General features: G+C 38.4%; 1 long non-coding RNA gene across 1 annotated transcript in view; it reads left to right on the plus strand.

Annotated features, from left to right (window-relative positions):
- The first annotated feature begins 1,302 nt into the window (after window positions 1-1,302).
- Window positions 1,303-24,317, plus strand: part of LOC119476799 — an 81,184-nt gene continuing 58,169 nt past the window's right edge. Inside the window, exons 1-3 of the long non-coding RNA XR_005204108.1 lie at window positions 1,303-1,728; window positions 2,877-3,035; window positions 3,222-3,318. This is a non-coding gene — a long non-coding RNA (uncharacterized LOC119476799). The remainder of the gene's footprint in view (window positions 1,729-2,876; window positions 3,036-3,221; window positions 3,319-24,317) is intronic.

The following is a 24,317-nucleotide window of genomic DNA, read 5'->3' on the forward strand; positions in this document are numbered from 1 at the left end:
CTTTATTATTATTGTAGATTTTTTAAATTAACAAATTCCTTTCATGGAGAAACATCCAATAAAGACGAGCACAATGAATGACTAAATCCAACTGTATAATTGCACATTTCATTATGCACTCCACTGACATGATGACATTTGTAATGAATTTATAATGAATATTTTGACATGTGTAAAGACGGTGTTTCTCCCAAGGCAATATCTTTCCTGTATTGGAGACTGTTTGCTTACAGTGGATCTATAGCCACATTTCTAGTAAATGTAGTATTCCTACCAGTCTCCAGCAAACTTCATTTAGATTTATTTTAAGACATCACCTGTATTTACACAGTATATATTATATTATATCATATCATATCATATATATGCAATGCAGAGCAAGGTGAAACACAGTAAAAGCACTTTTCATAGATCTTGGAAAAATGGCTGTATAGTGCGTAGAGTGGGTCGTCCTTTAACCACAAGGTTGGCGGCCCGATCCCGCTCCTACTGTCTGCATGTTAAAGTGTCCTTGAGTGAGACACTGAACCCCTAGTTGCTCCCCGGAGGCTTTAGCAGCCCACTGCTCCTAAGGATGGGTTAAGCAAAGGTCAAACTTCATATACCTGTATGTATATGACAAATCTAATAAAGTGGACTTTTTTGTAAACCACCCTTTAAGCACATTGAGCCGTCTCCACACACACCAAGTCAATGTGGGGTTTTTTCTCACCAGTTTCTGGGCAAAAGCATCCATCACATTATTAAAATTCAGGGCTCCTCTGGCCAGTGCAACTCACTGGATAAACAGGAGAAGCTAATGAGGGTGCACTAGTTACTGTAAGCCTTTAACTTACACAGGCCACAATTTTCAAACTGGGGTCTGCACATCCAGAAGTTGATTTCTTCTGGATGTGCAGACCCCAGTTTGAAAAATTGAACAGCTGGAAGCCCCTGGTACACCAGAGCCCAGTATGCCCAGTTCAACTGATGTGATTGCAGATGTGTACAAGATCGTCTGAAGGTAAAGTGCTGATTTCTATCCTTCCATGTGATGCCATTGTGCCACAGTATGCAGTGGCGTTTTCAAGCCAGGAGCCAGAGATGCTGCTAGAATTAAAAGTAGCCATCATTGTCATTTTAATAGAAATATTTTCGGTCACACATAAACCTCACTGTCATCGTAATTCAATATCACCTCTCTGTATATCAGTTGTATTATTGCCATATTTTTTTTTTTTAAACAGTTTTAATTAGATTTTTTCAAATTGGTGAAACAGCACCCCTCTAGTATGTGGTGGTGAGACATGATATAGCACCCCTACAGTAGAGCTAATGAGGCAATCACGTCGACGTAACCAACTAAGGCAAAGAACGTATATATTGCCAAGAAGTGAAAGTCAATTGTTCGTTCCATTGCAACATCAGCACCCAGCAACAAAGCTACGTTTCTGCCATTTTGGACCGAAAGCGACTACTGGTGCTCTGATTAGAAGCAATTAAGTATCAGCCAATCAGGTGTGGCCAGAGAGACATGCTGCTGAGAGACTGCAGAAAGACAAATTAAGCTGATGCACTTCTGCCTCACAAACAAACACTATTTGACAGAAAGTTAGATAACTTTGTTTTACAGTAACTGTTAGTTAACGTGCTCCTGTGCTTATGTATGTCAACTTAGCTAAGAATATCTCGAGTTAAACTACATGACACAGATATTGACCACTTTGCAGCCCAGAGGGACAAGAAAATGTGAGCCTCATGAGTAAAAATGAACCCATTGGACATTGGATTTCCCACTTTGTATTAGTTATTTTCAAGTTACCTTTTTTATTATGAGTGAGATTTGTGATTGTAGCTTGAGCAGAAGGTCTTGTGGTTGCTTGATATCAATTTCATCCTTGTTTTATCATTAATGAAGCTGTGCTCTATATGTTGAGTTTGCTTAAGATAAAGGCTATTCTATATTCCAAGTATAGGCTACCACTAAGAGGGTGTATAAGTCATGCATTTGATATGTGCATTGCAATATTGCATGCTCCAGCTGTATTTTTGTTTTATTTCACCACTAATTTGCACTGTGTATTATGTGTGTTACATACTGTGTATTTCATGCTAAGAAGATGAGTAATAGAGCTATGCACTGATTGCTTTTAATGTGAACAACAAGTTATCCTGTGGTTTACTCAGTGGTATATGCTTTTTTGTACTCCACCACCATGCAACAGTACTGCCAATCTAAATATATACATTTTGTAGAATGACACCAGCAGTGTTGCTCATTATATCTTGTTTTAATTAAGACATATGGCTTCCTTACAAATTGTTCCTACTTCATGTCAATGCTATAATGAGTGCTTAGCAGACATTTAAACTTAGGAAAAGAGGAAAGTGAAGTAGGCTCAGTTCTTTTCAAGTGTGACAGTGAATCCACATGTGCAAAACCTGTATGATGACACTGAAGCAGCTAAATGGAACACAGCCATCATTAATTGTATTATTTACACGTGTTGTTTTCCTACTGTGACATGTAATGTCTTCCACCAGAAAGCACTGACAAGTTCATCCTCTTTAAAATGTTAAATCCTCAAAAATGTTTGTTTATATTGTGTATTTATGTAAAAAACACAATTTTTTCACATAACTACACAAATACATAACATAAACAAACAAAATAAATACTCTCAAATATCGATAGTGGTAGCCTCCGTATACTATTTCAGTCAGGCTCTAACATGCATACTGTGTCAGCAGCTCACACTCATTTTTATTAAAGCAATCTTTAAATGAGAATCAGGAGAGTACCTAAATATATGGTTAAACCAACCATAAGTATGCTGTAACGCAGTGAGCTGTCTCAACACACTCCAAGTCTGCGCTTTCTGTGTTTTTCTCACCAGTTTCTGGGCAAAAGCATCCATCACATTATTAAAATCAAGAGCTCCAACCAGATCATTGCCCACAGGATAATAGCAGAGACCCCTCTAGTGTGTGGTGAGACAGGATACAGCGCCCCTACAGTAGAGGAAATCATGTCAACACAACTGAGGAGAAGCCAGGTGAAGTTGACGTGCTTTGATTAGAAACTATTAAGTGCTAGCCAATCAGATGTGTTCACTGACAGTGAGACTGTGAAAAAGACAAGTTAACCTGCTGCACTTCTGCGTCACAAACAATGTTTTACAGAAAGTTATAGTTCTGCAGTAACGTTAACTGTTACTAACATGCTCCTGTGGTTTTCTTAGGACTATTTGGAGTTTCACTGGGAAATTTCATGACCTGGATATTGACCACTTTGCCTCCCTGAAGGACAAGAAAATGCAAGCTATGTCCTCAAATACTGTGAGTAAAATTCACCCTCTCTCTTTATGTCTGTTGTCTTTAATACTTGTGGCTTCACTAGTGGCTAAATGGCCCGCCGTGGCTGTAAAATTACAGTATTTACTTTCTGCACAGTTGCTGATATGGAGGTATTTTCATGCTTAAATGTACAAATGTGACGGGGCAGAGAGATTCCTGCTGAGACAACACAACCCTTTTTAACATTACTCTAATGACTGTAGGGATATCATTCCACTGTTTTTTCTGTAACTGAAAAAGCAGTTTGAGTAAAGTAAATTGTCTAGCAATGTTTTATATTTCCCGTCTCCCCTCGTTGATGATCCTGTTTGTCTGACTTCACTATGAACTGTTTAAATAAAAAGTAAACAAACATAACATAAACAACAAAATCTAAGTTGTATTTTTTGATAATATTGTACAAGTTATTTTTTTGTCCAGTGCTTTAAGAGCTGGTTTAAAGGCCAAAGCCTCGTCTAACAATACTGCAAATACATCACTTTAACCGTTGCATACTGCATACTACTCAGATATGCAGTATGTAGTGCAGTATTCAGTAGTATTTAGTAGGCGGTTTTTGAAAACAGCCCATGTCGATGCTACAATGAGTGCTTAACAGACATCTTGACTTTGGAAAGTAGGAAAAGCACAGGTGTCACTAATAACATTAATGATGGCTGGGTTCTTTTTAAGTGTGGCAGTGAATTAACATGCAAATCCTGTATGAAGACACCGAAGCAGCTAAATGGAATTCAGCCATCGTTAATTTTATTATTTACACCTGTTGTTTTCCTACTGTGACATGTAATGTCTTCCATCAGAGAGCACTGACAAGTTCATCCGCGTTGAATACTACGTACAATGTTAAATACTCAAAAATGTTTGTTTACATTAAAATAAATATTTTTCTCATAACTATACACCTAAATATATAACATAAACAAGCAGTAAAAATGTTTTATGTTTTTATACGCTCATACTGATGTTGGTAGACTCGGCATACAGTTGCGGTCGGGCTCTAACGTGTACTGTGTCAGCAGCTCACACTAATTTGATAAAGTGATCTTTAAATGAACATCAGGAGAGTACCTAAATATGTGGTACGTCTATTTAAACCATAAGCATGTAGTAACACAGTGGGCTGTCTCAACACACACCAAGTTTATGTGGGGGGGTTTTTCTCACCAGTTTCTGGGCAAAAGCATCCATCACATTATTAAAATCCAGGGCTCTAACCAGATCATTGTCAACAGGATAGGAAGCAGGGACCCCTCTAGTGTGTGGTGAGACAGGATACAGCGCCCCTACCTAGAGGAAATCATGTCAACGCAACAGAGGGGAAGCCAGGTAAAGTTGAGAAGTTGACTTGCTTTGATTAGAAACTATTAAGTGCTAGCCAATCAGACGTGTTCACTGACATGCTACTGGAGACTGTGAAAAAGACAAGTTAAGCTGCTGCACTTCTGCGTCACAAACAATGTTTTACAGAAAGTTATAGTTTTGCGGTAACGTTAACTGTTACTAACATGCTCCTGTGCTTTTTTTGGGACTATTTGGAGTGTCACTGGGAAATTTCATGACCTGGATATTGACCACTTCGCCTCCCTGAAGAACAAGAAAATGCAAGCTATGTCCTCAAATACTGTGAGTACAATTTACCCTCTCTCTTTAAGTCTGTTGTCTTTTAATACTTCTGGCTTCACTTGAGGCTAAATGGCCCGCCGTGGCTGTAACATTACAGTATTTACTTTCTGCACAGTTGCTGATGTTATGGAGGTTTTGATGCTTAAATGCACAGTGTCTGTGTGGACACTGAAGCTGTTGTGTTACTGTGTGCTGTCCTCACAGGTACATTATTTTTCAAGTTAACTTTTTTGCTATGAGTGTGATTTGTGATTGTAGCCTGAGCAGAAGGTCTGGTGGTTGCTTGATAGAATTTTCATACTTGTTTTATTATGAATTAAGCTGTCCTCTCGGCCTATATGATGAATTAGCCGGCTTAGATAAAGAATACTGTATGTCCAACGTTTGGTATCTTTTTATATTCCAAGCTTACTACTAAGAGGGCGTGTAAGTCATGTATTTGATATGTGCATTGATGCTGATGTTATCTGTCAATATTGCATGTTCCAGCTGTAAGTACTCCACCACCATGCAACAGTACTACAAATCTAATCATAGCCTATTCATTTTATAGAATGACACAAGCAGTGACATGCAATGTCGTCCACCAGAGAGCACTGACAAGTTCATCAACTGTAAAATGTTAAATCCTCAAAAATGTTTGTTTATATTATGTAAATATAATATAATATAAATATATAACATAAACAATATAAAAACGGGAGATATTTTTTATACTCTCAAATATCGATATTGGTACGGCTCTTCCATGCGTACGGTCAGCAGCTCACACTAATTTTAAATAAAGTAATCTTTAAATGAGCATCAGGAGAGTACCTAAATATCTACGCCGAATCCTCGTAATCCATCGTGAAAAGGTTCTCGAAAGCCCTTGAATATAAGATGATCTCCACTTCCTTTTAAAATGTAACTGCCAGGAAGATTTTTTTTTTCTTATATTCTGACCAGTGCGATAAATAGGATATATATTTTTTAAATGATAAATGCTGTTCACAAATTCAGAATGAATCAGTGTTCATGTCTTTTTATATAAAAATATGTTTGTGTTTATTGTATGCCTCCTAGATTAACATCAGTAGTCTATTTGGGAGTGGAAAGATGCCTTAATGTTGGATTATTTCTGGTTCAAATAGAATTTATAAATTGGTGACAGTGAAAAATCATAAGGGGCAGAAAATCGGAGATGACAGGCCATAACTTAAACATTGCTTTTTGCTGTTGGAGCTTGTTACTCTCTCAAAGCGTGGGCTGAGGAGCACAGGCAACATATCAAACTTAATTACCTTTCAGGTTGCCTCATCAAGTCAGAGCTGCAATGAAGACAGATTGTTCCTGTTCCCACAGAACCTTTAAAGCCACAAACACCACACGGCTCTTACTCTAATCCTAGCATCCTTTCTGAATTATTCCCCCACTGCTATCATGGACCCTTAACAGGAAAATGTGCTTTATTGAATAGCATTTCATCTATGAGCCCCATTCCTCATCTTAATATACAGATGAGACCTGTAAGTCTTAAGGTAAAGCAGCACCACAAGGCTGCAATTTGGATTACATCTGAGGAATAACAACGTGTTTACCATGTACTTCCATGGTAATCTTTCAGTTTTATGTGGTAAGTGCCAGTTGCTTTCCTATTTTATTGGGTATTACTTTTGTTTTATGGAGCAATTTTCACATCCTGCCCTTGATGATAGTGGCCTCAGTCTCTGATAGCGCCAGCAGAGCAGGCAGGCCTACTGATGAACACACAGCACGACGGGGGTGATTATGGAGTGCTAAACTAATGATTGCCGATGAGAAGCTGTTCTCACCACAGAGCAAATTCATTTCTCTGTCACGAGGAGTTAATGGCTCCTTTTAAGGAGATGAAATCTGGTCACTAGGGAAAGCCATCCTGAAAGACTGCAGGTAGCTTATTCCATTTGTCTAAAGTTCATTTTCTGTTATACCAGCGCATAGGCAGAGTGTATTTTACGATACACACACACTGTACGTGTGCACGTCAGTCTGTAATTCTGATTTCAGATCCATCATCAGTACCTATATGGGAATTTATTGAACATGTCAGGTTAAAGTGGTAGACTGAAGGGACTATTAGGCATGTCACCTGTGAGCGATCATTGCGCTGCTCATGATTCCCCGTGCCCTAGATGTTTGCTGCCATGTCTAAAGGTTGTACAAGAGGCCAAACAGACAGACGGGGGATGGGGTGACATGGAGCAGTCTTTATGAAGCACTCAGAGAGGGACCCAGTTCACTGCCCATGCATCAGGAGGTCCTTAACCTCCTGTTTGTAGCTTTCTATTATTAATGCAGCACTGAAGTTTGGACTCGCGTTACGATAGGAGCCCAGATCTGCCTCGGCCGATCTTAGGCGTGTAAACGGCAATGCTGGAGCACATTTGCTGTATGCAGCACTGGGTAAACATTTATGAATGATTTAAGAGTACAGGGTGAATCGGTAAAGCACTGCAGCTGCTTCGTGGAGCTCCCAGCTGTTCTCCGGACGCTTCAACACTATTCTTCACAATGAAAACTCCATATTACTGAACACTTCAGTAAGCTCTGAGAGCCTCGTGTAGACCTCTTCCTCCTCCTCCTGCTGGAGCTGAATGAAGTGTCTTGTTATCCTCAAATATACCTGTATTATTTCTGCAGCCTGGTGTTATATAATCTGCCAACATTGTGATACTGTGAAAATGTTTCACTATAACTGGGAAGTTATGTTAGGTGACGATGGCTGAGAGCGAGTTGATAATTATGGTGATGCAGTCACTACAGAGATCTCACTTGTTCTACATTTAGTCAAATGACTGATGCTCTTTAGCTGCGTGCCCAAGAGGGAATGTTCCAAAAACGGTTCTGCTCTTGTTTTAACGGCTGGAAGGCACATAGAAAGAGGTCTGGTAACTGGCTGATTGAGAGGCAATATAGTTCAGTTTCACACTCGACTAATTTGATCTGACTGTACAACATTCAGGAAAGAATTGCCTGGAGGAAAAGAAATCATGAACGGGTGCTAAAACAGTAGGACTCCTTGCTCATATTTTCCTTCTCAAAAGTACATTAGCCAGTAAAAAACACATTTAAGTAGCCATCAACATTCTGATTTAAGAAGCAGTGTTGGTAGCATATCTAAAATATTGAATTTATTCAATCTCTAATAATTACTGTTAGTCTCAAGAATGGTTTTACATTCTGCGTTTGATTTGATTGGTACGGTGCTATTTACATCACATACACATTGGAAAAATAGTACTCATGGCTCAAGTGCCAGAGCTTTACTGAGGAGCTTAACAGTTTACAATATATACACATTTTCAGATGCATTATTCCCTGCTCTTTTTAAAATGTATATTTGATAGCTGACTTTGCTTAACAAATATTGCTTTAATATAAATGTTCAACCTCTGGGCTCAGATATGTGACATAAATTATAAATACTCAATATCAATAGCGATGCCAGAGAGCCATCTTGGTACATTCCTTTACATTGCATTCTATACATAATGGACAACTGTGTTTTTTGTGATACAATGGGTCTGTTTTGGTGAATATTTTGTATGATTTTTTTAAAAAATCAGTAGATTGAATAAGATACTGGCAACTTTGTGTTGTTTGCAATTATTTAGGACAGAAAAACTGGAAATGTTCTAACACTTTCAATTCATTCAAATGACAAGTTTACTTTTGAATTCCAGGACTAATACAGAAATTATTGAAGTTAAAGGGATAGTTCAGGTGTTTTTAAAGTGGGGTTTGAATGAGGTCCATAGTCAGTGTATTACCTACAGTAGATGACGATCGGCACGCCCCCAGTTTGGAGAAACAGACAGGATTACCAGCACGGGAACAAAGCAATGGCACAGCAGTACATTACTTTGCTCCATACGCCGTACTTCTCTGTACTGTCTTTCTCTAAACTGGATGCGTGCAGACCATCATCTACTGTAGGTAATACAGTGACTATGGGTAAGTATCTCATACAACCCACTTTAAAACACCCAAACTATACTTCTAACAGCTAAAGATACTAGCTTTGCATTGCACCCCTAATGAGAATTCACAAGTTTGAATAGACATATAACACAAAACGTTAAAAATGCAGATGTATCCTAGGAATTACATGACACTGCCTGAATTATCTGTTCAAAAACGTGCAGCTTTATCAAAAATTCCTATTCATCTGGTTCACTCAATTCACTGGGTGCGATGCCAAGACTGTGCTCTTACACATACAGTATACTTGTGATCTGCTGTCATCGTGTTCATCCGACTGACAGATGGTTGATGCACCTCACACAGCTCTCTTTACACTTAACTGACGGTGCCAGACATGAAATCAATATATTATGAAATCAAGTATTTTGTGAAGGCACCATTTTGGTTGAATCCAGATGTTGCCATCCTGTGCTGATGTCATGCTGTTGCAGTTCCATCTTACTGAAATAATTACAACAATTCTTCATTTGTTAGACAGGGCGACTCTTCATCATCGTCACTTTGTCACGTTCAGTCGTGATGTTTATCGAGACCACAGATAGGTTGTTTGTCAAATACTGAATGCTTTGATAAATGACTATGCCCGTGCATTGTGCAGGACTGCAAGAATAAGCCTGTACATCTCCTTGAAGTCAGGGAGATAGTAGTGGAACATTTTCATGGTGTTGGGTGATGACGTGTAGTAGGCATGGGACAATACAAAATATGTCACAATTATCCTGACCAAAATAATTGCAATTCTTGATATTATCCCGATAATCATCAAATATGCTTAAAACTCTTAGAATGACACAAAAACATACTGGAATCATTTTACCTTACATTTTGTTAGGAAACTAATTGTTTATTGCATCACAGATATGACACACCCTTTTTCTTTTGTGGAAAAACAAACAAATCAAACCATCTTAAATAAGGTAATCATAAATCATAAGGGCCCCCTTCATAAATAAATAAATAATAAATATAATAATAATAAATAAATAAATAAATAAATAATTTAATTAATAAATAAATAAATAAAATAGCAACATTGTTTGAGTCTGTTTTTTCTTCATGATAATTCCTTTTTTATAATCAGGCTCTATTTTTCACTTCTGTGCCATCATAGCGAGCTACACCGCTTTCTCAAGTCACTTGTGACGATATTCACGATCTTCCCGATTAAAGGTAATTCACCACGATCAACTTATTGTGTTTTTACATGATAAAATCCTTAATTGTCCCATCCCTACCGTGTAGTCTAAAATGGGTGGTTTGGCATAAAATATGACTTGCAATTAGGACTATGATGTAGGGTCGGGTATTGGCAAGAATCTGGCGCTACAATACGTATCATGATACACAGGTTACTATTGTGATATGTTGCTATAATGTAAGCCAGGTGATATATTGTGGGTTCTTTTTAAATCTAATTTTAGGAAAACTATCATAGTATAAAGAACACACCGCCATATGCATAAAATCTGATTTAAAAAGTGTACTTTTTTTTTACGCAACCAGAACCATGTGATTTTGCGTTTGCATTTATGTCAGTCGCTGTAACTTCCAACATCCTAGCACTACCTTGAGAGGGCACATACACTTTCCTACATTACATTACATTTTCTTACACCCCTAGAATGATTAGAGTTTACTCATGTGGTAAAGACTCCATCCATTCTATATGACTGTTTTTTTGTACCCAGAATTACCTAGAAACAACAGCTGCAATGCCACTTATGTTAAATACCTCCCTACCCAAATAAATGGAAACCAGTTAGCCTAACCATTGCAGCTCCGACGGCTTTGTAGTATTCAATCTTTCAACATTGGCCGCTACTTCACCTAATTAATTTCTTTGATCAGAAAGGCAATGTGATGACTTACTGTAAATCTACTGTGGTTGTTACTGTAAAAGTGGCATTGATGCACATGCAGGTTTCTTATTAAATACAGGCCTACTACTTTCTACTGTGGTGACACAACCATTTACATTGTGCTTTCCAAACATCTGGGTGTAGTGTCCAGAGAAAATAAACCATGGTTGCTCGGTAGTTTGTAGTGCATGCAGCTGCAGCTCTGCATCAATCACCATTGTCCATCCCTCAATGAGCAAGATTCAAGCAAAAAAGGAAAGTATGCAGATACACGAGAGCAAAAGGGAGGAAAAAATGTTTCTGTGAATTTCAGCATGACATTGTTAAATTGGATCTCTGTTGTGAACAGAAATCACTTTCAAAACATTACTTGCCTTCATAATGCTTGAAATAAAAGGATTTTCAAACGGCTTGTGACCAAATACCAATCAGAGTGCCTACGCACAACCTCAACAGAGAAAATAACATTAACTATTTGTGGCACAAGTCATTAAACGAGACCGTTAACCCGTCTCGTAATATTCCCCCATCTCCACTAAAAGTTTACATACCAGCTATGTCACAGACGTGATATTAGTGGAGGGCAGTAATGTGGTATATGACTGTAATATTTTGATAAAAAGTGTTCCAATACAACTGTATTTCATCACTGTGTTTGTTTTTATTGCTACCTCCAGAAATACTGCTGTTGCTTTGCCACTTATGAGATGAACCTTTCCACAGTTTGGCTCACAGCTCGCTCTCATATTTCCTTTTTATCACAACCACAGCTTATGACCTCAGCTCTGATTTGCGCTTCAGGGGGTCTTTAAAGAACCCTCAGTAAGCATTTCTCCGTGTCAGACTGCCTGTGTCCATCTGTGTTAATATAGCAGAGAAACTATTTTTATGGTAGAGCGATATTTTACAGTGCTTCTCCAAAAGCAAGAGAGCAGTGTGAAAATGCAATAAACAACAAATCTCTTAATTACAAGGATGTTTTGGTTCACACTGGAGCAGAGCAATAGTGATAACTAAAATAATATCACAGGACAGAATTATGCTTTTGTTTTGTGGTGTTTTTTCATATTTCATTTTGGCAACATCTTTATTGCTTAGTGGTCAATAACTTGTTTTTGTGCAATCCAAACTCGAACTTGAATAGATAAAGTGTGCCAGACATGCTAGCCCAGTTACTGTAGTTCAGATTTTCACATAGCTTTGATTACTGCACCGTGCAGATTCACCTATTGGTGAACAGTGTCACAGATTTAATGTGTTCACGTTTCTCTTGTTTTATTTACTTCATTTGCAATGCATTTCATACATTTTTGTTCTTCTGCTAACTTCTGAGATTAATTAGTTTGAGGGTTTTGTTGTGGTTAGTTTTTAATAGTTTGGTGCTAATTGTGCACGTTTAAGTCGGGTTAACCGCAGATGATCTGTGAGTAATTGTGGTTTGAGACTACAGATGGAGCACCTTCCGTACCTGCTGTTACTGTAAGAGTTGGAGTTAATCAGTTGAAAAGCTCTGATACATGCATGCTGTTGAGGATTATTACTCTGCCTTGTTGTTGTTGTTGTTGTTATTATTATTGATATTGGAGTACAACGTTTTCGCTGTGCAATGTGTCTTGTGATCAAAAAAGTAAAAGAAAGGAATGGAGTTGTGACTTTGGAGAGATCATACATAGGTGTGTCCCCACCAATTGTGTGATGAAAATATCACAGAAATCAGTTGGGCTGTTGGTCTGGTCCAAGCAGGCGAGCAGTGGACGGTACAACTTGAGTTTCTCCCTGTTCTACGTTTGCTCTGTCTTGATCACACATTTGTGCGCACTCTTCCTCTGTCTCGCATGCTCACTTTCTCTACGTCTTCATTATTGCCTTTTTTATTAGATCAAGTAGTACAGGATGTTCTTGAATGTTGTTTGAACCTCAGTAACATCAAACTAAATAGGAGGAGGGTCAGATGACAAGTGTTTATTTACATCAACTGCAGATGTGGGTTTAACCCACTTCTGAGTCTGTGTGAAAGTAGGAATTCACCGTTCCAACTTTTTCGCTCCCGATACTGATTCCCATCCCTGGGTATCTGCAGATACCAATTACCGATCCTATACCGGTGCTCCCTTTCACTAAATCGTTTTGAACCAGGACCTCCAGTATTTGTAACTCGTGAAAAATAAAATGTGCCAGGTTTAGCAGGTTACAGCCGTTATTTCAATGTGCCAAATACTATAATAAACATTGCATATCATCTGCCTCTGAATTATTTTTATTATGTATATTGAGCGTCTTCGGCATAAAAAATATTTTCAGATTAATTTATTACATATTGTCTAATTTAACAACAAAACACAAACTAACACAAATTTGTTTTAATTGAGACATGCAATTTTTTTGTAAGGCAACACGAGGCCAGAGATTGTTGTGGCCCTAACACTGAGATGGTGCCCCACTATGACTGAATGATTGTAACTAACAGCAGAAACAATGAATTTCAGATTAACAATAAAACTGTATTTAATGTGGATTGCTGACATTATGGCAGATACCCAGTCCACTTAATTGGTTCAGAATGAACGAAGATGGTGATCGAGCAGATCAGATCGGTGCATCCCTATGTGAATTGGGTACGGTGTTTTTTTCTAGGGTGCATTTTTACAGAATGAAGGTAATTATGAGCTCTGGAGAAAAAGTTGATCTTGAAATTGAAGTGTACTTTATAAATCATTAGGTGTAGAAAGACTTCCAAAGTTATAATGGCCTTCATGTATCTGAAATGTTTGATATTCTGATCAGATACTTTCTATATGAACCCTTTGTACTTGCAATCCATAATTCATATCTTCCATACTGTACTATATGTTCTGAGAGGACTGTCCACACTCGTTAGAGTAAAAAGCACCTCTCCTCTTAAATCGTGAAGAGGCAACTGATGCTCAGATCCCAAAACAGAGGAACAAGATATGATATATAATTTAAGAGTATCGATCACTTTTATCAAATCGATGAGATGGCAGTAAAAAAAACAGCTGCTCGTATGAAAGTCACGCTCGGCTCACGGCCCTTTCTGTTTGAAGTGTTTCAGCCTTTCAAGAGAACATAAGCAGATCAAAGAGCTGCTAAGATGGAGGGGGAGGTATGTGTGGATGAATGGAGGAATTCCTCCAAAAGGGAATGGCCTCAGTCCATATCACAGTGCCGGAGGGGAGATGTGTAGAAGCTCACTGTACTTACTCCTCATTTTACAGTCCCGTCTGATATGTGTGCAAACATATTTGCTTAATGGCCTTGTGACGGGCCTTTTTGTTGTCACCCAAATTTTAAATTTGAGTCTCAGTAAGGATTGTGATGGTGAGGAAATTTTTCCACAGGTTAATAAACTCGTGACAACACCAGTGTTACCGATTACACCGGACATTTTACAAGAAAAGATGACGGTCAATATATGTTGCGCGCTTACTTTGATCTTTAACGTCGGGTCGCTGTGTGTTTGGCCCCTCCGGTCCAGCTTTTGCTCCGCAGCGCACACCGGCTATGACCGCTCCGTCCTCTGCATGGCGATGGTCTCATTAACGTCATGGTTCTCTTATAGCATTGGGTTTAAATCTGAAATAATGCCAAATAGGCGCTTTTGCTTTTCGCTTTACATTGTCTTGTCTGTCAACTCTCTTTCGTCCCATGTGTGTGAAATATTACGACCTGCTACTGAGCTGAGACTCCGTATGGAGCAGATGCATTTACTGTCGGTAGCGTCTGTCGTCCGACTATGTGTTGATGACACGCCGCTGATACGCCAAAATGAACAAAATGGGTTTCATTTCTGTTAAAAAAAAGCAAAATGATGGTGGGGGTGGTGGGTACGTAATGTCATCGGTGTATGCCCGACCACCTTGTAACACCGACTACCGCAACAAGTCACAGCTGTAGTTGCAAAACCATTGCTGTACCTGCTGTTACCAAAACTACCTTCCTTGTAAACCCAACCAAGATGTCAGGCCTCTAGGGCAGCCTTAACTGACTGGCTCAAGCACATTTTACCACCTCTATAGATGGGATAGTCTCTGTGGATTGAACCCTGTAGCTTTGGTTGATCCCCGGCATATATGAATCTATACAAGGCATAAATATCCTGATTAGGCGTTTCTTCAGTAGTCTGTAAAGTTTGCATTTGTACTACTAACATAGGAAAGTGGTAGTAACTGGATGTTTCAACCATTTATCTATGACATTAAGCTTTTTGTAGGCTGTTTTTTTTTGCACTTTCATGACATGGTGTACAGGTGTTACAACTGGATAGGTCACAAGAACCGAAACTTTGGTACCAAGCCAATGCCAAAATTCTGAAAACATGACGGTACTCATTTTTTCACAGTACTGCCGATATCAGGGCTTGAGTAACAACGTCCTGAAATCTCATAACGTTAGCGGGTAGCAGTCGGTGGGCAGCACAGTCCTAAATAACAGAGTTAACAGCTAATGTTAACAAAGGTTGCATTGAGTGACAATATGACAATGTCTTCAATCACCATCCTGTCAGAGTGTACTATTCTAGTTCTGATATGAGATATATAAACAAAACAAGAAAATAAATGGTTTGCTGTCTATTGTCTCCTATAGTATGTTAGTGTAAATGCTGCTTCATTCTTGTAGGCTGAATGTCTCATTCCTCAGCCTTAAAGTACATTCATCTGCTTTGATTGATTATATAATTAATAAGGTTTCAAATATAAATGTTGTATTTAACACCATATTCCACTGGTCCAGACATTTGACATTATACCGTTTTTAATGTAGTTTATTCTCTATTTTCATGGGAACAGAGGCTGTATCTGAGATTCAGTTACACAAGAATTATCACACACTTTTATTTTTCTAATATAATCAAGCACCCATTTTTATAAGAGACAGTAATAATTTATTTCTCCCCCTAATAGCCTATACATCACTGGCAGGGTGTATATTTCATTTTCGTGAAGCATGAAGCTGAATAGAAATCTTAATGATTTGCCCTTGCTAGCATAATTTTAATTATGGATTTTCCTCTACATGATCGATTTAGAGAGAGCCTTAGTAATACAAGTTGTACATTCTACTGTATTAAATATTTGATATCCATTAAATTTTTATGATTAATGTTCTGGAAAGAATCAGTTTCTCTAAGCTGCTTTATTGCAGACTAAATTAGGGGTTTTACTCCCTTAGCAAAAGATATAGCCATATATTGCACCAAAGCTTTGCCTGTCATGAGAAAAGGAGCAATTTGATATTGATTATGAGGGGATTTTAGATTGAGAGAAACAGCCCTCAAAAGGAAGACTTTAAAGATGGTCTATATTTCATATGGTAGAGAATTATATCTCACAATACAGTATGTCATTGTTCTATTCCTTTAGTGTATTGTGCAATTGCTTTACGTATTGGTGTTTAGTTTTAATATGAGTATCACAGACTTTGTGTGCTGAGCTCACACATGCTGGCAAGAAGTTCTAAATCCTGTAATCAATCCGAACAGTTTTGTACATTAATAGCAATCATACAACCAGGACAAGTTGGCTTTTTTTTTTGCTGTATTTACAAATGTGTGCCTGGTACAACCCTTTCAAAATACATAAAGTTTATCCGAGTAAGAAATTCTCCTAAATTTTTGTGTAAGGACATATAAATTATATAATTGTTGCTATTGTGTAAGCTTCAGGACTCTGGGTGGGTGATGCTGTCATGCTGCACTACAGACTGGAGCACGTCAAAGCCCAGCAACATTGATACAAGACGTTTTTTAAACAAGCCTACATAGCGTTTGTTTATGTGCCCTTTAGTGTTGAAACGGTATACCGGTATCAAGGTATACCGTGGTATGAAAGTTGACTGTTATCATGTACATTTGCTTATCTATGGTATTGAAACAAACTGAGTGAGTGTGTGAGTTAAAGATACAGACAGGAATAGTCTGGCTGCGCTGTCGCACACCTATAGTATGTTAGTTGTTAATAATCATAGGACATTATTTTAAAAGCTCACAGCTGATATTATTTTTCATTTGCTTGTTAATTACATGCTGAAGTGCTGCTAACATTTAAACTAACAGTCATGTGACATATTATAGTGCATTCATTATTTTTTATCAGGTTTATAATTCTGTTCTCATTCCTTTATATAAAGGGTCATTGTGACTTGCTGCTACTACTAATATTACTACTACTAATAATAATAATAATAATTATGAAATACCGTGAAACCATGATATTTTCTGAGACGGTTATGGTACCGTAAAGTCTCATACCGTTACAGCCCTAGTACCTTAGCAATTTAAAACGCCCATCTCTTTTAACATTCAACATTTGGGAGGACCTGTCGTGATGTTAAGTTTGTATTCCACTAGGCCAATTACTGTCCTCTTGGAAAGTGAAGGCTAATTAGTCTGGCTTGCTTACATTACCAATGATTCCCATTAGACTTAACTTTTTGTCATCGACAGCTCCCACACACTCCTTGATGTGTCTGATGCATTATAGAAAGAACAGGGTAAAGCTAGCGTTAGCTGTCTTTTTCATTGGTCAGATTGGGGTGATGGCAAATGACCAGACAAAATGTGCAGCAACAATTAGTGTAGTAGTAGTAGTAGTAGTAGTAGTAGTAGTAGTAGACTCGGTGATTTGAATTACGGCACAATGTAACATAGGGAGTGCACAAATCACAGATGGGACTAAGCAACAGCTCACAACGTTGCCCTCCCAGTTGGTTGACAGCCCGTGCGGCTGCTAGAATTTAAGTGATATAATAAACTATTTTTAGTGCCCACCCACACAGATATTGGACGGATCAAATTACCAGTACCGACATTGTAAGCTGGGACCAAAAATCCATGCCCGCCCCCCCCCCCCCCCCCCCCCCCCGATAGGGCCCCCCATTTTGGGGAGCACTCACGGCAGAAAAATTAATAGATCTTAGGTATCCTTTTTGCAATTACAATTTAGACCAGATACTGCAAGTACACAAGTCAAAACACCAATGATGGCTGTTGAGGAGACCAGGTTTTTATGATCCGGAAAAACTCAAAATGTACTTCATTTTGTTTTGTCTTTTTTAGATTAGATAACCATTCAAGTAAAACTAAGAAAATAGAAATAGAAAAACCTTTTGTCTAATTACTTCTGTATACTGTTCTTCCATGAAATCAGTTTCTTTAACAAAACATAATCATCACAACTCAGTAAGCCTTTCCATCAATAGTATGGGATGCTCTCAAGGGAGTATGTTATCCTTTTCTTATGCTATTCACTATATATATATGACAAATGTTTAAGCATCACCAGAGAGATAATGATGTTATAAAACAAGCTAGAATCACCCCAGCCTCCAAAATCATATTTCATCCGCTGAGCACTGGGTACAGTGTCGCATATAGTCCAATCTTTAACCATGTATCCAGATTGTGTATCTGATCAGGGAGGGACCGCAGCGCCTTCCTATCTCTGAACATGAGGTGTTGGAGGGCAACGCTGTGCATGAGGAGATATGGGAAGAGGCAACAACGGGAGAATAATGAGCCACCAAACCCTGACGCCTGAGTTTTGTAAATCATAATGATTCTGGCTCCAATTCAAAGGAGAGAGGCCCACTTGAAGCCAACTTTTCATTTCCCACTATAGAATGGTGTGAATCTCATCTCCTAAAATAATTACAGGTATCACACTGTGATCTCTTTACACACCTTCTCTGTCGATCAGAAAGCACCTATGAGGAGGTAATATGCCCCACAGGTTCAATCCTGTATATAAAAAAACGTCTGTTAATAACCTATTGTGCAGATAAAATCTAATTCGCCATATTTGATTGTTAAGTAGTCTCAAATGTCATATTCCACCATTTGCATGTTCAGCTATACGCAGCGCCGCGTCAGTTGAGAAAGTGAGACGAGATTCTACACAGCTCTATTCATCAAACCTCTGTCATGTATGGGTAATGCAATGAAAGTGAACAGTTCTTAAATTCACCTTTTGAAGTGTTCACATCTTTGTGCCTAATAGCCGTCTCACTTACGTAACTATTCTACTGGGAATAGGTTTGGCACATTGCTCTCATTTTGGGATTGCTGCAACACATTTGACGTGGAGGTATAATTCTCAATGTCACCGAGTTCTCCGTGACGAGCACAGGCAGCAGAGCAAAAATACAGTTTTCCTTCCCTTGTTGCACTCCCGTCGTTGTTGATCTTGGTCATTGCTGCAGACGAGCCACAGTAAAGGGTTTATTCTTCTCAATCACAGCTCTCAATCTGAGTGGAATAACCAGAACGCTTTGTGTAAAAGCCAACGTACATGGCACAACAACAGTCCTTTTATATCAAAGAAAAAGTGACCCACTGAATGTTGTTTCTGCCACAGCAAAGAAGCAAGAAGTGTTTCTTGAGGGGAGTAATTGTCACTTCATCTTTAGCCCTCTGCATCTCTGACAAAATATTTATCTCACCGTGGCACAAGCAGTATTGTGGGCTAGGGTATGGACATAAATTGCATTTTTATGTTGTTCTATTGAAAGGGGTGGGTAGGGACTAAAATGCTATTTCAGAAAATCTTACTCTGCTACATTTACTGCTTACTTGGGATTTCTCTCCAGTTCCCCCTCTTAATATTACTCCCACATGACACCCTCCATGCAACATTCTCCTATCTGCAAGTTCATTATCATCAATAAGTCAAGTACATTCTATCTTTCATCATCATATCATGCATTCCAACTGCAGCACCTTTTTTTTTGCAATGTAAACCAATTTATTTCTCTCCTCTATTGCAGATAGTATTAAACAATGCCCTAAGAGTAGAGGCTGTCTGAATGGGAATGATTTATTACAAAGAGAGAGGTCTGTGCGTCGGTTTGCAGAGCTCTGCAGTGTAAAATAACCTCATTTATATTCTATATTGCTCAGGCTGCCTCACTTAATATTCCTGTCAGCACTCTTATGCCATGCCTTCTGTTGGCTATGCCTGCAATAAAGCCACTAGCTTTTGAAAAGTGTACAAATAACATTAAACACATTTCATCAGATTAGTGCAATGCAGTGGGAACACCTTTTTAAATACAAAACAACGGGGTCAAGTGAGCCACGGAGCTCATTATGTGTCAACAGATTTGCATCATTGCACTGCAGGCATCAGGATCATTAAAAATAAAATATGTGACAGAATGTCAGCTGCCATTGTGCCGCCTGTATGTACCTTCAAAGAATCTCAGAACACAAAAGACGTAAACATGATCATTGAGTTAATAAGGTGATGATACCACTATGTAACCATAACTTGACACTTATAGAGTGGTGCAGCAATGAGTCCTAAAATCTGGAATTGGCATTATAGCACTTCCGGTTCCCTCGTCTCAAAACCAATGGGTTTTTCGTAAGTTGCCTGAAATAAGGTCTGTGGTTAACGCAAGCTTAAGAGAATTTCACGTTTTGTTCTATGATATAAAATACGCCCGTAAATATCCTACTCGTGAATTTTTAAGCTTTTTCATGTCTTAAAAAACTACAAAATGTCATCACACCAACTCGTCTGCCTTTACAGCGTTGTTGTGCATACCTGTACTCGTGCGACCGTGGTGTTCGTTTATAGCGTAATGTTAGCTTTTTACGTCAGCTGATTGCATTCACACAAAAAAATCACAAGTTGTGGTCATTTGTGGAGATTATTTTACAAAACAAAACATGCAAGTATCATAAACGTTTGTTTGCCACAGAGCTTATTTTCTGCAGTAATCCAAAAGCCAATGGAAAAATCCCATTGGCTTTTGTCGAGGGAACCTGTGCAATTCTAACTTTTGGGTTGACAAAAGTACGTCATCCCTGTACTACTCTATTGTCCTGTAAGGAAAAACATTCAGATTCTTTAATTATTACATTATATTGGATCTCAAGTAGTCGCAGCCCTCTAGTTTAGTAATCTAGTTTCAGGTAGACCATATTTCTGTGTGGAAAAAAACATTAAAATGTTGTATTTAGATCACACTTCAAACTATATTGAGATGTTATTAGTAATGGCAATAATTAACCACAAACACATCATATCCCAACATGCATTTCTGTCAATATTTCATCACAATGTATTAATTAAATGCTTTTGTACTGCGGTCTGGTTTTCAGCATGCATCTTCTTTACACCACCATACAGAATAATCTCATGTTTCCTCCTCTTGTCATCATTCTTCTTCTTTAATTAGCTAAGTCAGATTGGGCTAATTGCTCTTTATGAACTACAAGACTGTCTTTGAGTGCCCCCCTCCCACAACATCATCTCTCACTTCCACACAAATGGATAATTATGACCACAGCTAAATGGCTTACGAATTGATTTACTGTGGCGAGGAAGACATGAAGAAGCATTACCATGAAATGTGCCCATGTTTTGTTTATTCACATTATTTAACCTTTATTTTTCTCTGGAGTGACAACAGCAAAAAGCTGTCCCTTTTTTAGTAAAAACAAAATTAAAAAAAAGCTTTGGTCAAAATGATTAAACAAATGTAAACAAGCAACAACAGTGATAACATGACATAGTAGGTAATAGCAACGTGTGCACATTTACCAAACAAATGCTGAGAAGAATGCTCCAGTAGGATCAAGGTCTTGACAAAACAGAGCATTGACCGCTTCATATTGAGTCTGGTTTCAAAATAACTATATATAGTCAGTTAATGTACTTTGTCAGTTCATTAATTATTAAAAAGTGTGACAGCGATCCCACAGTAATACACCTCGTTCGCATGTCCATGTGCTTCCTGACTTTCTCACTATGCGTTTGCGTTCGTCATCTGGGAGCGAGTACAGCCCGGTCTCTGCAGTTATTCATCATAACATGCAGTCTAATAATACTAATAATGCTTATAATCAGTTATTAATCATAGAACATAAATATAGACATGAGAAGATGAGATGCCGCAACTGTCCCATCAACGAGTAACCTGTCAGTCTATTAACTTTATGTTTAATCCTCTGGTTCGTTTGTAAAAAGTCAGTGTGAACAGGAACCAGACCAGAACTAAAATGCAAATATGTATACATTTTTACCTCGGTCTGGACCAAATGAACCGAACTACAGGTGTGAAAGCACCCTTAAATGACTTGAAATATCTTCTGAATAGGAGGTTTTAAGAAGGCTCCTGTGTTATTGACCTGCTTGCCAGGTGATGTTTCCTGAGTTTTGAGAGGCAGCTGCACCACCAGCAGCACAATGCCACACCTTTGGGCAGGACAACAGACTTGTATTCATCCACACAGATTACACAAGCCACTCAAGACAAGCAAAAAAGAAGTATGCAGCCATTAAAAAACGGTCGATTGTCAGTTCATGCCCTCTTCAGAATGTGTTCAAGAAGGCAAAACCGAGCGCATGATTTTTGTTCAGGCCTTTGTTGGAGAACTCTTATGGAAGGAAACAAAGAGGCAATACAGTTACCGGTTTGCTCCTTTTCTCCTCCCCTTTCCACAACACTCCTCAGAGTGGTCTCACAGTTAGCATCATAATAAAGCCTTTTTAATTGACATAAATAAGGAGATGAGGAGAAAACCAAGTGCCCAAGGGAAAGGTTTTGTGTTTGCGTGGACCTGATGCAGTGAATGTGTTCTGTTAATCAGATGTGAACACATGGCTGATGAGTAGGGGCCCTCTGCTAATTGGCAGTGTTTGTCTCTTGGTGGTTGTGTTCCTTCAAGGACCCAGCAGCCTCCCATTGGTATTCAGGGTACTGCTTTGTGCTCCCAGTAGTGACGCCACACCATTAGGGAGAGGGACCCAGGACCCTTCCATTTACTTAACAAGGGGGACTTTCTCCCAGCGCTGAGCAGGACTCAACCCCTCCACCACGTGGCAAACATCCCTGGAGCATATACCTTTCTTCAGAACTGATAGCTGCGCAAGTATTTCCACTTCAGTGCTACTAACTACTAACTAATTGGTTGAGCTGTAACAAAAATTGTAGTTGACACCATTTTGTAAGACTGCAGCAAAGGTTTTCATCATTGTAAATGGGTTTTATCTATAATTGGCAACTCTGGGTACCATAGATATATCAGCCCTTTGAGTGCTTTGCATCCATGATTAAACATTTATAGAAAAGTAGAGAAATCATCAGATTTCAGTTAATTATTGATATTATTTGCTTTATCTTATCAGTTTAACTGGAGGGCGATGTTGTTGCTTTTCAAAGAAAATCAAAACAGGCTCAAAAGTCTCTCTGATATGGTGCTACATAAAGATACTTAATAGGAATTTCAAATCTCATAGATTTAGAGATGCACTGTGCAGTAATTGCCAAAGCAGTATGGGAGCAGCACAATAACACAATCAGAAGGTATCCAAATATGAATGGAAACCGCTAACACCTCAAGTCCAAAAATTACTAAAAAAGGAACTGCGTAATTAAAGGAAGATAATTGAAGCTCATCCCCGCAGCTGGGGAATCTGTTTTTACATTTTATTCTTGAGAGATGGGTGAAGAATGTCTGTAGTGCTCTACCAAACTATTGTAAAACCCCTGCCATTAAAATGACCAACTAATCCTAAAACATATACACACAAATAATATGATAAATCTCATAAATGAGTGGAGGAACATAATGAATGCAGATGCTTTAGGGCCCGAGGGTTCACTGTCTGCTTGCTGTTTGATTTTTGGAGCAACATGTTAGACAGCGATCTCTGCTTTGATAGAATGGTGTTTCATTTCATTCAGTGACGTTCTGAGATAATGTATGCCAAGGAGCACTGAAGCTCTAATGTTTATCTCACAACTCACAAAAAAAGAAAGATGGAAAGATTATCAATATGCAGGTAGATAGCAGAAAAAAAAAAGTTTAAAAGGTTACAGATTCCATAAATAAAATAATCACTGTAATGCCAATATACAGAATGTTCAAATAAACATGCTCATATTCATAAGAAATTGACTTGTGTACTGTTGCGGTCTCTTCAGTGATTCATTATTGAATCCTCCGCTCTAGTATTTGTTACTAACTCATGTTAATTAGACAGCCTTGGCTTCTTTGCTTTGGAAGCAATTTCCTGTTCATGTTCACAAGTTAAGATTGGACTGCACAAGAACATACTAATTACATTTGAGAAATCTATTCTGCTGTAAGTTATTCCTATACCATTCTGTATCGTCAGAGGCCTCTATGTTGTTGTTAATTGTTTTAAGCATAATTGATGATACAGTATAGTAAATCACATGATGAAGCATAAGAGCTTAATGTGCAAGAGATACATTAGCTCCCACTTTATTTGTTCGCATATGCTTCCAATTATGCTTGTTACTTAATTAAAACATGCTGACTTTGTTTGTTTGTTTTTGGCACGGTTCCCTCCGCTCTAACATATCATGTATTATATAGGCTTGCCGCGGTAATCAGTGTTACCGGTGTTACACTGTATTTGAGCATACACAGATTACATTACGTACCCACCGCCCCCACCGTCGTTTTGCTTTTTTTTTACAGAAATAAAACCCATTTAGTTC

This window comes from Sebastes umbrosus, chromosome 2 (genome assembly GCF_015220745.1).
Source record: "Sebastes umbrosus isolate fSebUmb1 chromosome 2, fSebUmb1.pri, whole genome shotgun sequence".
NCBI classification, from domain to species: domain Eukaryota; kingdom Metazoa; phylum Chordata; class Actinopteri; order Perciformes; family Sebastidae; genus Sebastes; species Sebastes umbrosus.